Source organism: Oxyura jamaicensis, chromosome 3 (genome assembly GCF_011077185.1).
Source record: "Oxyura jamaicensis isolate SHBP4307 breed ruddy duck chromosome 3, BPBGC_Ojam_1.0, whole genome shotgun sequence".
NCBI lineage: Eukaryota > Metazoa > Chordata > Aves > Anseriformes > Anatidae > Oxyura > Oxyura jamaicensis.
In genome coordinates this window covers 99425303-99441013 of record NC_048895.1, presented here as the reverse complement: position 1 = coordinate 99441013, position 15711 = coordinate 99425303, and the positions used below count along the sequence as shown (strand labels likewise).

General features: G+C 35.3%; 1 protein-coding gene across 10 annotated transcripts in view; it reads left to right on the top strand.

Moving 5' to 3' along the window:
* MYT1L (myelin transcription factor 1 like) overlaps positions 1-15711 on the top strand; it is a 327925-nt gene that overhangs the window by 72693 nt on the left and 239521 nt on the right. For 9 of the 10 annotated variants that reach the window (XM_035321970.1, XM_035321971.1, XM_035321969.1 and 6 more), the window contains exon 2: positions 14602-14716. The exons of the other annotated variant lie outside the window; for it this stretch is intronic. The gene's annotated coding sequence lies outside the window, so the exon portion shown is untranslated. The remainder of the gene's footprint in view (positions 1-14601; positions 14717-15711) is intronic. 10 annotated transcript variants of the gene reach the window in all.

The window sequence follows — 15711 nt, the reverse complement described above, 5'->3', positions numbered from 1 at the left end:
TCTGGCATAGTAGAGCAGTATTCTGATTTGAATACCAAGTGTGGTTTTACTAACAATATATGCCAATGATATTTTTCAGTAATACTTAAGCTTATGTACATATTGTAATAAAATCAGCATGTTGTCCTGTATATATAATTCTTGATAGTTGGATATTTTCTCTATTAAATTTCACTCAATAGAATGTAGGTAGAAAAGTTTTTGTTTTATTTCTTTGAGCCTGAGGAATTAATGCATTGTTCTGCCTGTTATCCTTACCAAAAAAAAAAAAAAAAAAAAAAAAAAAAAAAAAAAAAAACAGGCTAAGAAAAGAAAATGTAGTTTGTATCTGTGGTGCAATACGTCTTGATGTAGAACGCTAAATTGAGCTACAAAGAGAAAGTGACCTACTCCTAAATGAAAGGGATGGAACTTGACTGAAATCCATCATATAGACGTTTAAAATTTCTTGGAAATTAGGAGGTATGTAAGTGCAAATATTAATAGTAAGGAAAATTAAAACTAATACAGCTTTTATAAGAGTTTTCTACACTATTCATAAATCTAGAACTTTTCAATGGCAAAATGAAAACTAGTAATCCACTTTTTTTTTCCCCATTTCTACTTAAAAATGATTATGTGTCTAAACATGCAAGCACATTGTATTATCACTGAAATTGACATTACCTGAATATGTATATATTTTCAAATATACTCCTTAGAAGCCTTTACCCCTTAAAATTAACATTTTAACATTTTTTCCCCTTAAAAATTAAAATCTCCCAAAATCTTCATCTGGAATTTTTATTTATTTTTTTCCCCCCAGTAAAATGTGTTAGTAAAACATGTTAGATCTTTTTCGGATATTATTCTGTTATTTCCTGAATTTTTACATTTTGACTTTTGTATTTATTGTATGTAATATTAATATTTCCCATGGAAATAAATCCAGCTTACAATCAATGAAAGTGATATGACAAAATGGAAAAGGGACTTGTCACCATTGACAGACCTATTGACAGACTGTCAATGTTTTAGGCAAAATGCATACAATTAACAGTAAAGTTCTCATTGGCCCAAATGTGTGTTCCTACTTGCTATACGTTTGCTTATTCAGCTTAAACCAATAAGCTGAGCACATATTTCTCCAGTCACATAAGACATGCAGAGGCAAAGCCAGAATATGTGTTGAAATAACCAAAAGACAAAATAAGATTTAACACTTATTAAAACAGCAGCATTGTATCAAAAGCCATTTCAAAATTCAGGCCTTGTTCCAACAGTTCATTCATTATTTTATCACGTGCGAAAGTCTTGCCTATAGAAAATGGTAAAAGAAAGGACATTTGACTAACTCATAATGTGTTTCCTATTGATAATTCAATTGAATCAATATAAATTAATCTTGTTGCTTAAAGAATGATAATACTGTTCAATAGGAGGACAACTAACCTAATATGAATAGGTAATTGCTGGGCAAGGACTTGTGAATATGTGTGCAATTCAGTTTACATCTTTATACATGTTCAAGGTATAGGCATACAATGAAATTTAAGGGAGCAGTGACAACGATCACAGACATGCATTACTGTTTGAAAAACAAAATGAATGACCTAAAGAGAGACTCTTTGCAGTGTCTGTTGTCTGTACAATAATCTCACCTAAAGAAAATGTTATTTGAATTATCAGACCACCTAGATTTGCTATTGAGTTATAAAATACATTTACAGAAAGGTTTTAGGTGTGCTCTTCACTAATTCTTTTACTATCAAAAAATGTATTTTTAAATATCCTTGTTTTTCTCTGCCAATCACATAATCAGTTAGTCCGCATTTCTTTTTTTGTGGGGCTAAGCTGGCTTCCTCATTTTTGCAGTTCATCAATACAAAACTGATTTGAAGCTGAGCTGTAGAATAATAAGCCTTTCAGCAGCCAGGCTTGACACTTGCCTTGTAATTAAGGCCTTGATGGTTGTGTTGATGGCAAATGAAAGAAAATGGCTTTGTTCTCAATTCCAGAGGCTTGATTGCTGGTTCTCGTTCTCACCTGAATTCGACCCATTCTGCATTGTGCACATGATTGCTGGAGTGTGAGTAATTGCAGCACTGGCAGATGACATTTTCATGAAGCACACTCTGCACTACTCCAGAGGGAATTTACAGAATTTATAGCTGGAGAAGCTCATCAAACATGGATTTAGGAAATGCCTATGTGAAAAGTGGGAGCCCACAACCAAATATCAGAGCTTTTCTTTTGACATTTGCTTTTACATAAAGGACTACTGTCTGCAACCTGTCTTACCTTATGTTAGCAGCCTATTCCTAACTAGATTTTTTGATTAATACAGTTATTGAAGTCATTAACACAATTTATTCTTTTGCACGTTTTCTGATTTTTTTTTTTTTGTTTGTTTGAATAGGGGTCTCAGTAAATGAGATGGAAAATTGTTTTCTCATTTACATTCATATTTCTACATTTTCCTAACTTTTCAACAATATAAAAATTGTCAGCTGATATTGATGAAAATGTGTGCATTTTTATTGAAATACTTATTTTCTGAACATTTTTGAATTATAGCATATTTTGTTCATTTTAAATGAAAATAAATGTACATTTGAGGTAGCCATAACCAGACCAACGTCGTTGCCTTCTATGATGGCATCACCAGCTGGATAGATGGGGGGAGAGTAGTGGATGTCATCTACCTTGACTTTAGCAAGGCTTTCGATACTGTCTCCCATGACATCCTGCTAGCAAAGCGGAGAAAGTGTGGGATAGATGAGTGGACAGCGAGGTGGGTTGAGAACTGGCTGACTGGCCGAGCTCAGAGGGTGGTGATCGGTGGAGCAGAGTCTGGCTGGAGGCCTGTGACTAGCGGTGTTCCCCAGGGGTCAGTGCTGGGTCCGGTCTTGTTCACCATCTTCATCGATGACCTTGATGAGGGAATAGTGTCTGCCCTCAGCAAGTATGCTGAAGACACAAAGCTGGGAGGAGTGGCTGACACGCCAGAAGTCTGTGCTGCCATTCAGTGAGACTTGGACTGGCTGGAGAGATGGGCAGGAAGAAACCAAATGAGATTTAACAAGAGCAAGTGTAGAGTCCTGCACCTGGGAAGGAACAACCGCATGTATCAGTACAGGCTGGGGGACGACCTGCTGGAGAGGAGCTCTGTCAAGAAGGACCTGGGAGTCCTGGTGGACATCAGGTTGACCATGAGCCAGCAGTGTGCCCTGATGGCCAAGAGGGCTAATGGGATCCTGGCGTGCATAAAAAGGAGGGTGGCCAGCAGGTCAAGGAAGGTGATCCTCCCCCTCTACTCTGCCCTGGTCAGGCCTCACCTGGAGTACTATGTCCAGTTCTGGGCTCCCCGGTACAAAAAAGACAGGGATCTCCTGGAAAGAGTGCAGCAGAGGGCCACAAAGATGATACGAGGCCTGGAGCATCTTTCCTATGAGGACAGGCTGAGAGACCTGGGTCTGTTCAGCCTGGAGAAGAGGAGACTGAGGGGGGATCTTACCAATGTGTACAAATATCTGAGGGGTGAGAGACAGAAGGATGTAGCTAACCTCTTCTCAGTGGTTTGTGGGGACAGGACAAGGGGCAATGGCCACAAGATAGAACACAGGAAATTCTGCACCGACATGCAAAAGAACTCAAGGCCCGTCTGGACGCCTACCTGGGCAGCCTGCTCTGAGGAACCTGCTTTGGCAGGGGGGTTGGACCCGATGATTTTTCGAGGTCCCTTCCAACCCCTACAGTTCTGTGATTCTGTGATTCTGTGATTCTGTGATAAGGGCTTCTATAATGGAAATATAATTCAACAATTATAAATCAGATCTTTGGATAGAAAACAGTAATGACTTTTATACTGACAAGTTCACAGATTTCATTGAATGGTGTTTTGCAAGTTGTAAATAAGAATTTTGTACTGAAATTGTGCATCATAGGTGACATGTCGTATGCATAATCTTTCCTTCCCTCTGTCTTTGTAATTCTGATTCTTCCTCTCCATCTGATAATCTTTCTGCCCATCTTGTATTCACCATGTTTGCCTCTGATCCCCTGGTTCTTCTCTTTGCTCATGTAATACAATAACACTTGGATGATGACTACCTGTAGGATGTTGCTGTGCTTGTTCCCAGAACCTGAACCAACAGAAATATTTATGGAATTCTGATGACCTTTTTCAATTATAGCTGTTTAGGCTATCACCTACTTTACACGTGAAGATTCGTAGTTGCTGTGACTCATACATATTTTTACACTGCCATCTGTCTGGCAAGCAAAAATATCTGCATTTAGCTTATATTATTTATTGAAGTTTCTTAATTGTGGCAAGTATAGAGCCTTTCCTCCTTGAAGTCAGTATTACTGAAAGTCCTGAGCAATTGAATGGTTGAAGGATGTGTTTGGTTTTCTTTTTTATTTTATTTATTTGTTGTTGTTGTTGTTGTTGTTGTTGTTGTTTGTTTGTTTATTTATTTATTTATTTATTTATTAGACTTATTAACTAAACCCTGGGAGAAGTTAGGTGAGAAGTCCTTTGAGTTTCTGCAATAAATATTTGATTCTGAGTACTGATTATTATTTAAAATACTACAGGGAAAAAAAAAAAAAAAAAAAAAAAAACTTGAGATCTAAGCAGATGATGTTAAATTGCCTATAGTTTTAGGTCCTAACATCCTCATTTCATTAATAGTTCTCTATATCTAATACTAAATTAGTATCTATACTAATAAATGACAACAAGAGGAGAATCAATCTAAACTGCTGGCAGTTGTTTGATTTTTATACTATAGTCCTCAGGTAATTAGATAGCACAATGGGTGAGTTTTGAAGTATCTTATCTAAATTTATGGATATTTGCTGCTGCCTTTTACGTTAAGTAGATTTTTTGTTTTCTATTGACTTCAATATGAACAGGATGAAACCTAGTGTAAATACATCTTGGTTTTACTCATGCATATTAGAACTAATATCCTTCCAATACCATTGCTAAATTCAGTTCTTAATCTTAAATATTCCATGGAAATTCAATGAATTCAATGAAATCTTCAAAAATTCTTGGGCATTTAAAAACCTTTGAGAATTTGGGTCTCAGAGAGTTACTTGTTGTCTTTTGAAGCCATGAATACAATCACATTCAAGGCTTAAGACTCAAGAGTTGGAAACAAAGTCTGCAGTTTTTAATCACATCTCTTATGGTCACTGTTGAAAGGCTGAGATGCAGGTGGATACCTTTGTGCTTGCTGATAGTGCTCTTTCAGAAGCCTAAGGGGCCCTCATGCATTCTGGCAGCATTTTGAGGTGCTTTCCTATTTTGAATGTGTTCCTCCAGCATCAGAACTTTTCTTATTTTGGGAGTTGAGTGGCAACTCAATGACAAGAGGGTAACCTAACATTATTTTCTGATGTCTATAACAAAAAAAAACCCTACTGGTCCAACACATATACTAGAAAAAGGTCAGGATGTCACCCTCTGTGTCCTTACTTGGGATCTGTGACATGAAAAATATTTTTCTTTGTGAAGACAAGACCTGGATCAAAAATAGAACATGCTGAGAAAATCTTGAAAACATTTGTTTCATAAATCCATGACAAAACAGTGATGAAATGAATGAAAGCAACAGCCACAGAACCAGAACAGTGAAATGCCACAGGAAATAGAAGTTTTTGAAACATTCTGAGGTGAGAAGAAACTGCCTGATACCATTACCTTAATTATGGTGAAGGTGTGAGACATACTGAGCACGGTGATCAAATATTACAATATGAAGGCCATTTTTGGATGGTATTAGCATGTAACGTCATCTATAACGTCAAGAATCACCTTAATTCTCTCTTTTAAAAGTTAAAATATTGCAAATCATGAAAAATGTTCAAATAACATTTCTGTGACCTTCTTGCCACTACCTCTGGTACATATTTGAAAGCTTCAGCTCACTTTAATAATCATTTTCTTACCCTATTTGTAACCTTCACCTTTTATACACGCATCTCATTAACTTTCTCAACAAGAATGTTAATAAGATCTGCTATAATTTTCCCTAATGCCCATTCATGCTTGCTTTTCTGTCATCATATCTGTTCTTGTCCTCAAGCTTCTCCCATTTGCCTCAGTAACACAACACTCAGATATCTTGTCTTTTCCTTCATCTCTTCCTCTTTCTTGCTTTCTCACGTTGCTTGGTGTTTTGTTTGTTTGTTTGTTTGTTTGTTTGTCTTTTTCTTGACAATACAAACATTTTGTGATCATCAGCATCTTCTCAACAGTGTCTCTTAATTTAATTGTTTATTTTTTCTATTCTCTTCTACCTTTCACAATGAGGGAAAAAAGGATGCCCAGCTTGTGCTGTATTTTCATATTCATGATGAAATGACTTTTTGGTCTGTGGCAGAGTGTTGGCTGTGTATAACCCACTGCTCAGGCTATTTATTGCATAAGACCATTGACTATTTTGAAACAGGACTCTCTCTCTCTCTTTCCCCCACTCCAGGTTTGAACAGTTTTACAGTTAAGGGAAGAGTACTTCCACTGCTTATTCCATGATGATTGTTAAGGCCATTACATTCTCTGGCTCCACACAACATGTTATTTTATTTCCTCCTATATTATTATTATTTTTCAGCCAGAGCAGTCAATCATCAGCCATTGCTTTTTTCCACTGGGAAGCCCAAAGCTCTTGGACACTACAATGAGCTTATGGTGTAGCTTTATTATTATTCAAAGGAGATGAGAGGGCAGAAGTTTCCTCCTTTCATTTATAAATGACAGTATTACTGTATATTTTGTTGTACCTTCTTGTAAGGCAGTGTCTCTAATTATGATGTCCTTATTCCAAATATTTTTGAAAATAAATAGAACTTTAGCATGTTTTATTTTGTGGAATCTGTTAACCCAGAAGTTACTTATTCAGCACCTGTTTTACCTGCTAGTCAAGCATATTTAGTTTGTTTTTGAGACAATTATACAGCACAAAGACAAATCATTCCGTGATGTATTTGATAATGGATTTCACATGTATCTAATTTTATTAATGATATATTTTTAGTACCTTTGTACTAGTTATACACCTATCTGTATATCTGAATCTACATATTATTATTACATTCAAAAATGTTCTACCTTTTCTCTACTGATATACCAGTACAGCTCTTTGATATGTAGTTCATATTGTAGCTGGTATGTCATCCCACTTTGGTTTTCAACCTTTGACACTGTTAGAAATCTATTTGTTGTAGAATTTTTCTCTGCAAATCTCCCACGACCTATCTGAGGTCTCCTGCCAGAGGACACCAAGAGTTTGTCCTTCCAATACATGTTTTCATAAGCATATTTCATTTTCCTGTTTATCTGCTATTACAACTGTACTTCCTGGGCTTTTGTTCTTGCATTCATGACACTGTATGCCACACAAAAATCTTCTTTGTTGGGTTGCTTTGTAGCAGTTTTTTTGTCTATTTCCAACTAACTGTGGTATACCCCAACTTTGCATTTGAGGTATGGCTTTAAGAAGTGAGATAAGTTATTGTACTCTTACCTGAAAGTATTAGTGAAAATGGGGAGGAAAGAAGAGTGTGTTTGTGATAAAGCTTATATCACAGAATCATGGAATGGCTTGGATTGGAAGGGTCCTTAAAGATCATCTAGTTCCAATCCCCCTGCCATGGGTAGGGACACCTTCCACTAGATCAGGTTGCTCAAAACCCCATCCTTGAACACTTCCAGGGATGGGACATCTGCAGCTTCTCCAGGCCCTCCTCTGGACCCATTCTAACAGTTCTATATTTTTCTTGTGCTGAAGGCCCCACAGCTGAACACAGTCCTCCAAGTAAAGTGTTATGAGAGTGGAGTAGAGGGGGAGAATTGCACTCCTTGACCCCTTGACTCCTTGACTCCTTGCATGCTTCTTGGTTAGCTTTCTGGGTTGCAACTGCATATAACCAGCTTGTTGAGCTTTTCATCCACCAGAATCCCCATGTCCTTCTACACAGGGTTTCTGTCTATCCTTTCATTGCCCATTTATGTTTAGGATTGTCCCGGTGCAGGACCTTGCACTTTGTTTCAAGGAACTGCATGTTGTTCACACAGGCCCAGCTCTTGAGCCTGTCAAGGACACTCTGAATGTCATGCCCTCCCTCTAGTGTGTCAACCAGATCACTCAGCTTGCTGTCATCCGCAAACTTGCTGAGGGTACGCTTGACCCCACTGTCCATGTCACCAATAAAGACATTACAGAGTGCCAGTCCCAATACCAGCCCCTGAGGAACACCATTTGTCACTGGTCTTCATTTGGACATTGAGCCATTGACCAGAACTCTTTGAGTGTGATCATCTAGACAGTTCCTTATACACAAAGTGGCCCATTCATCAAGTCCATGTCTTTCCAATTTGGAGACAAGGATGTTGTATCGGACAGTGTCAAATACTTTGCACAAGTCCAGGTAGATGGTATCAATTGTTCATGAGGTCACCTGAGAAATAGTTAGAAATCATAAAATACTTTAATGTTAGAGAGTAACAGCCATGGTTACATTTTTACTATAAATGGAATTTAGAACTAATTTAGTGCTCTAATCTGTTCAGAAATAATTTGCAAAGAAATCCAATCAGTAGGACCATATTCATTCTTCTCAAGTATTTTCCAGTTGTTTATGCAGACAAATGTCAGTCTTGGAGGAGAATTACTCTTTTCGTTTACACTTATATGAAATTATTCTTTGTGTGTAAATGAGCATATATTGTTTTTGGTTTTGATTTGACTGTCTTTGACATGACAGAATAATTGAAGGGCGATGAATAACTCATAGTGAATATTAGTTTTTATTTAGCTTCTTCTCAATATATTTGCAAATATAGACTTGTTTGTAAACAATATTTACATGTTTATTTTTTTGTTGTGACACACGAAGATCACTTATTTGTATTCCAAACAAATGTTTGTGAATATCATGCAGTCAAATCAACATAAGTTTCAACATACAAATCAACAGTAAGTTTCATTCAAATCATTACTTTCTGTGTTGTAAATCATTACGAGTGAGTAAATATAATGGTAGTTTCCAGGTTCAGAGTAGGGTTTTAACATTAGCTTGTATAATGTACTATAAACATTATTAAATGATTTTGCTTATGTATTTGCTATTAATACATTTTCTTGAAATATGACTTACCTTGCTTTTGGTTCCATATTCAATTTTTGTAATCAATATTGTGCTAACAGACTTTCCTTTGCATTGAATTCTGTTATACGCAGTTCATCCGTTGGCTCTGAGAATCTTAACATATCTTCATATAAATTATTTTAAAGAGAGAGGCACCATTAATAATATCTGAATTTGTCATCAAGGCACGTAATAATGTACAGATTCATGGTGTCAGCTTTTGGAGTGACAGGGTATCATACTGAAAGAGGGTCTCCTCATACATGTCTCTTTTCTGTTCTGAAAGCAATTATGCAGATTTCAGCAGAGTAACATATGAAAAATATCACTGTCCAATCAAGCTTTCTTGCACATGGTAAAATAGCAAAACTGCTGTGTACCCTTTGTTCTTTTCCATTTAGAAGTAGATAGATAGATAAAAGATGCAGATCAATAACTATATAACTAATGTATATACATCTTTGCTCATTAAGCCTGAAGGATTTTATTTTTATTTTTATTTTTATTTCTTAACATGTCTCAGGTACATCATAGGTCCTTTACAGCCACCATCAAATTCAGACACAGAAAATGGATCCAATGGACAAATACAGCATGTTTACAGGAAACATGCTATAGTCTCCATGGCTTTCTTTGTGCTGTACTGAGAAGGCTACTTTTGTGGTTCTTTATGATATACTATGATGGTTATTGCACTTTGGTTGTCAATTTTTTTTTTCAAAGGATGGACTTGCTGTTAAATAAATTAAATTAAAGATTAAAAGAGACAGAACAGTTTGTGACAACAGAGGGTAAAATTTGTCCTTAGTCCACAGAGGAGTCAGTGGGTGCTCACCACTTTCATATGAAATCATTAGGTAGTTCCAACCTCATGTATGTATATAATGTGAAACAGCTGTGCCCCAAATCTGTCAATTTATGTGTATCAGTAACACATGCCCTGTCAACACATTCACCTGTAATAAATTTCTTCACCAATAGCTGTGAGTGTAGACAGTGGAGGTAAAAAACATATTTTCTATAACTCTTGCTGTCTGTAGTTCATAATCTATAGTGTATGGTGTATAGATCTATAATCTAAGAGTTATTGTTTTCTGTTTGTTTTACACTTTCGTCTGGCTATTAGTATTTATTAAGACACTTTCGTTACCTCTAGTTTGCTCAGAGAACAGCAGGAATGATCCAGAAAGGCACATATTTTTTCTGCCCTACACTTAGTTTAATCATTGACAAGTTGTTTTGATTACCTGTCTGATTTTCTTCTCCTCTGGCTCTCCAGGCAACACTGTGTAGAGGAGGTGAATCTGAACATAAAAAAGGATTTGTTGACTTTTGAAATGCTTCCAAATCAACTACTCTTAATATAACAGCCTTTCTCCCAACATAAAAAAACTTTGTTTTAAAGTTTTAAGATAGAGGACAGCATTCTGAATCACCCTGTCCTTTTGGGGTGCCATCCTCTGACTTAAGGAAATTCTCACATTCCTTATTGTCCTGACATTGGACAGGTTGCTCATTTTGGAAGAGCCATGAGTAATGCTATGAAGACTTTCCTTCTGTGTTCACCATCCTCATTGCCTCTTAGAATCAGGAAAGACCTGAGGTTTTTCACTCTGCTATTAGTGTGCTGTTTCCCATTATCTCCATTTTGCCTCACAGTCAGACAACTGTTTATCCATTGTTTGAGAGATAGATGCAACCTTCCCTTAAACTCCTCAGTGCCAGTTGTGCATTTTATTAATGGGTTTTAAATCCTTGCTTGGCAACAACTGATTCTTTGAGCTATTAGTCCTACCTAAGATACACTTGACATCAGAAAACCTGACATGCAGGGTGCTCATGGACTGTCCTTTCAATGCTGATATTCAGAAATTTTCCAAGACGACTTAATGGCATCTTCGGATATTTCCTTCCCCTGATGAAGGTCATTGTCTCTGTTATTTTTATATTTCAGACCCCTTATTAAACATATTTTTAAAAATTTATGTAAAATAATGTTTGTCAAGTCTGGGACACATTTATCTTAAAGCAGGAATGGCAGTAAGACTGTATATTGATAGATTTACATAAATGTTTACACTTGTTTATAGTTTTAAAAGTGTTGTTAATGGAAAAACTGTAATGCCTTAATATCTAATGGTAGGGAAAACATTTTTTGCCTTATATTCTTTTTTTTTTTTTTTTTTTTTTTTTTTTCATAGCTGGATTCAAATTTGGTATTCTGATTAAAATGAAAACAAAAACCAAAAGTTTAGTTGTTCTTCAGATTATTTTTAAACTTAATTTATTATCTTTATATTTGACCTTTGACTTTTTGATCTTCGATTTAATGTTTGTTTCCAGAGTTTGTGTTTATGATATTGTTTCCATTGAAAAGCATGATAGAAGTCTGTCTAACGTTAGCAGAAACAGGACTAGGCCAAATGTATTTTTATTCATTCATTATTCAGAATAATCAGAGGCATGGCTTTGGTGTCTGTAAATTTATGTAAACTGTCATCTGCTAAAATCTGTCCATAATCACAAGTGTTTCATAAATATTAATATTAAATCAGTGCTTTAAATCATTTTTTTTTAATTCTCCAACTATTGGAAATAGTTGCAATTATTTCACCTTTTCCTGTAAAACCTGTAAAATAAATTAAATCACTGCAAAAAACAATGTAAGTGACTACTCCTGTTAAAATATTCAGTTTGACTGAGAGGAAGAATACAACCTATTAAAGGCAGAAGGCATTTACATGAGGGTATGGTAGAGCTGGGTGTTTCCTTGTGGTTTTGTTTTACGGTTTTAGTTTTTTCTTCTGAACATTCAAGTATAAGAATAAGTGAGAACTCTTTATGACTTTTGTGGAAACTACTTGTTCTCAGTATCATTCAGAATTTAGCTTTTTTTGTGGAATTCTCTTGGCTGCTACTAAAATATATATTGGTCATAAGAATAAGATATCCATTACAGATTTTTTTTTCCATTCTTGTATTAAGTGCTTCACTTGGAAAACAGTGCTTCCCCATAAACAAAAGAGAGCTGTTGGATATTAAATTTTCAGATTTAAAATAGAAGGTCAAGAGTGCACAGTGGAGGCCTGTGTTGTGGAGGCCTTTATCTTTATCTTCACATATATAAAAAACAGATTCATTTTCATCTTTAATGCCCGCTGTTTCCAATAGTCAAAAGAGTGATGTCATAAGTACAACTGGACACTTTGTCACTGGGAGAAAAGAAGAAAAAACCAGCATTTTAATTTTAAAACATATTTAAATTTCAGCAGTAAATTAGGATTTAAAGATCACATGCATTTTGTTTACACAACCTCTTGAAAGAAAACCTTATTTTGAAAACTGAAAGGTTTTACTTGTGAGGAGTGTGTATATTCTTTTATGGCAAACTTTGCAGTGAAAGTCAAAGTTTTGCTGTGTGTGCTGCTGGAGCTGCCCATGGCGGTCAATAATGCACAGCACAGGGCTGCCTGCCTGCCGTAATGCTCACGGCCGCTGGCCTTCGTGCTGAAACCCAGGCGCCATGTTCTCCAGAGCTACTTAACCTGTATTGGTAAATACCAATATACTGCTTAAGCAAAAATAGAGAGGTAGACCATATGAAGTACTTAATAGACTTTTTTTTTTTTTTTTGGTACTTTTATTCAGTAGATAATTATTTCTTACCTGCAGTTGACTTTATGCTTGAAGTTACACAGTGTATTCCAGTCATTTTCTCCCTAACAGTAAATCAGTCTATCCTTACTTTGGAAAAGTTCATGTAAGATCAAAGTCACATTAAGGCCATCATGATGATGCATGCACAACAGTATATAAAACTTCAATGTTTCTTTTTAAGCAGTAAATTACTGGAATTAATAGTTTACTCATATAATTACAGAGAATAAAATGCTTTCCTAAGCATTATTTCCTAAATAATGCCCTCAGAATGTCACCTTAGAAGAATAAAAAAAAGCTAAAAATCAAGAATTTTAGATTCTTAATGAAAAGTTATGGGTTTTATGCATAACTCTGTTTTAGCTAGTTGAACTATGTATGTGAGAAATTGATATTGAGACCTGATTCTTAAATTATGAAATAATTTTATGAAATAATTGTTGATTTACTTGTGAAAAAGACTCTTCTCCTATGTAAAGTTACAGAAATTTTCACATAGATTCATACATTATTTTAAAGATGAAAAGCCCCTCTGTTTTTCTAAAAATGAAAAAAAAAGGTAATAAAAGAATACTTAGTGTATTTATATGAAAATGTTTTTTTTAATAGAAAATATTTTTTAATCGTATTTCTGTTCCCTTTTTTTAATCTTGTAGAATATTTTCTTGCCTGAAAAGTAACATGTAAGAAATTGAGTACAGTATCTTTTAGAGGATTTATGGTAATGCTGCTGAATTTAGCTGAGCATAAACAGCATGGTGAGCCCCTCAGGGTCTCTTCATTTTCCTGACACACTCCACTGCTGCCCCATTAACACTTCGTCTGTTATTGCCATCTACTCAGTTTAATGAGTATCTTTGAATTTGAAGTTCTACACAAGAAACAATAGCTAAAATAACTGATGCACCTACTGCAGCTTTCAGCAGTGTATCCTATTCCCTTTGTAAATTTTTAAAATAAAAAGTACATTTTTATTTTTCTGCAGTGTAGTTATACCATGACATTTTCTTTAATTATGGTACACACTAATCACAAGCACTGAGTAATGACTACAAATATGATGCTGTATCTGTCTGTGCAGATGCTTAATAAACACATGCTTAATAGCTTCCTGAGGAGGTTTTTCCTTACCTTAAAATTCTTTCTATTAATAATGACACTTTAAAGTGAAGAAAGAATAGTACTGCTGGAGACTTTGCGTTATCAAAGCAGAATAATATATTACTTCTCAGAAATCAGAAGATAGAAAGGCTAGGTGCTGTTTTCTGATACCTGTCTGAAATCAACTAACTGCTGTAAAGGGTCAGTATGTGGCTCGTTAGATTGGTTCCTAAAACTGAATTTATCAGATTCATCTAAATATGTGCATAAAACTTTTTAAATTATGAAACCACAGGTTGCATTATCAGACAAGGGCTCAACACAATTTAAAGCCAGAATAATGCTGTACTGAGATACATCATAGGATTTAAGAACAATGTTCTAATCTTGCATTGATTATTAAGTGATCAGCAATATTCTGGCTATAAATTGAGTGAAAAAAAAAAAAAAAGAGAGATTGCTCTAAATCACCTTAGATAATGATATGGAAAGTCTCTGAAGTGCCAAATAAGAACTCTGAGTAATTGAATAAGTTTCTATTCCAGAAAACCGAGGAATTAATTTTGATATTAGAATTATTATTATTATTATTAAACACATTTATTGACAGCCCATTTTAAAAGCTAGAATAACACAAATGATTTTCTCTGTTCCTTTTAAGCTTGTTATCCTGTAGTAAATCTATTTTTTTCCTTTTAGAAAATGAATCTGGAACAAAATTGGTGACTCCAATCCAGTGGACCTACAAGCACTCTGACAGGCTCAGAGAGCAGAGTCTGGACCAAAGAGCAATTACCCCACCAAAAGATTTCAGGTACAATTGACCTAAATATAGCAGTCTTGAGATTATTGACAAGAGTTCATTTCTTGTAGTGCTTTTCCCATTTGCTACTCTTGGTAACCACTGTGATCTTATCTGCCTGGTGCTCCTTGACTTCTGGGATGCAGATAAGAGTTCCGTTGTGCATTATCTTTAAACACACAATTCATGCTATAAGAATCATTTGCAGTTAAATTAGATGATGCATATATTATTCTTGCTGCTGAAGTTGCACAGAGCAGGAATGAGTGCTTGAATCCTTATGGACCTGGCTGTGATGCAATTCTTTTTACTGTGAAATCAGAAAAGTAGTTAACCCTAAATAAATAGGAGGTTTTATTTCACTAAACTGTAACAGAATCTTCCACTGAGCAGGATGGAGTGGTTGGCAAAATTGATATTTACTTCTTTGTATATATGTATTTATACATACAGTATGGCTTCCCTTAGTGACATCATACCTACAGGCATTTGCTGTAGCTATCATACGCTGGCGTGAAAAACAAGTATATGCACTGAGTGTGTAAGTGTACAAAAAGTGGATGAATAGGAATTAAGAGAATGGTAATGTTACAACACACTTCAGTTTTGAAGAATATATATATTTTTAAGCATTGCTTGCAAACTTGTGCAAAATGCTGGATACGTTTACACTCCAAATGTGGAATATGCAAAACATACTTGGTGTTCATCACAGAAATGTTTTTACATCCTATTTCTTTTACTGAATTCTTTGGAAAACCCATGTGTTGCTCAGAAATCCTGAAGGCTAGTATTAGATTCCATGAAGGGCATCTGTTGGAGAGCCATTTTTTGCAATTTTATGAACTAATGTAGTAGGACACAGCTGTGATAGTTATTTTCCTGCATGTTTATTTGTTTTTCAAAGAGAACACCAAAATACATATTTTATTTTGGAAATAAATTCCACAAAGAGTCATAGGTCCCACTCATCAAAGGAATATTAGTGAAAAATTTATCTGAAAGCT